Raw genomic sequence first — 484 nt, forward strand, 5'->3', positions numbered from 1 at the left:
GGCAATATCTGTTTTTACTAGTCCTGATTCATTGATATAATAGCAACATTCTTCCTGGAGGAAGATGCAAGTGCCGCCCTTGTTTGCCGTGAGGAGGTCTAATGCGCGGCGGGTTTGTAGGGTAACTTTAGCTAGGGAGGTGATTTGTCTTTGTAAGGCAGATAGAGATTCAGCTGTGGAGGTGAGGGCCTTTTGTAGTTTGTTATTAACGTCTTGTACCACCCATAAAGTATGTCCTAAGGCCCCGCCTGACAGGCCGGTTGCAACAATTGATGTTGTTAAGGACATTCCCACTAGGACTGGGAGAAAGACGGCTTGACGCTGTCTTGGGGGTGGATGAAAAAGGTGGAAAAGCTCTGCATGGGAATATAAAGTTAGTCGGGGAACAACCGTGACTAAGTAGCAAGGGACGGAGGTATTAGGAAAGATAAAGGTGGAAAGGGTTCTGTTGCACCAAAAAAAGGTGCCCGGTGGAGACGTTGTG

This window comes from Galeopterus variegatus, unplaced genomic scaffold (assembly GCF_000696425.1).
Source record: "Galeopterus variegatus unplaced genomic scaffold, G_variegatus-3.0.2 Scaffold8410, whole genome shotgun sequence".
In the NCBI taxonomy this organism is placed as follows: domain Eukaryota; kingdom Metazoa; phylum Chordata; class Mammalia; order Dermoptera; family Cynocephalidae; genus Galeopterus; species Galeopterus variegatus.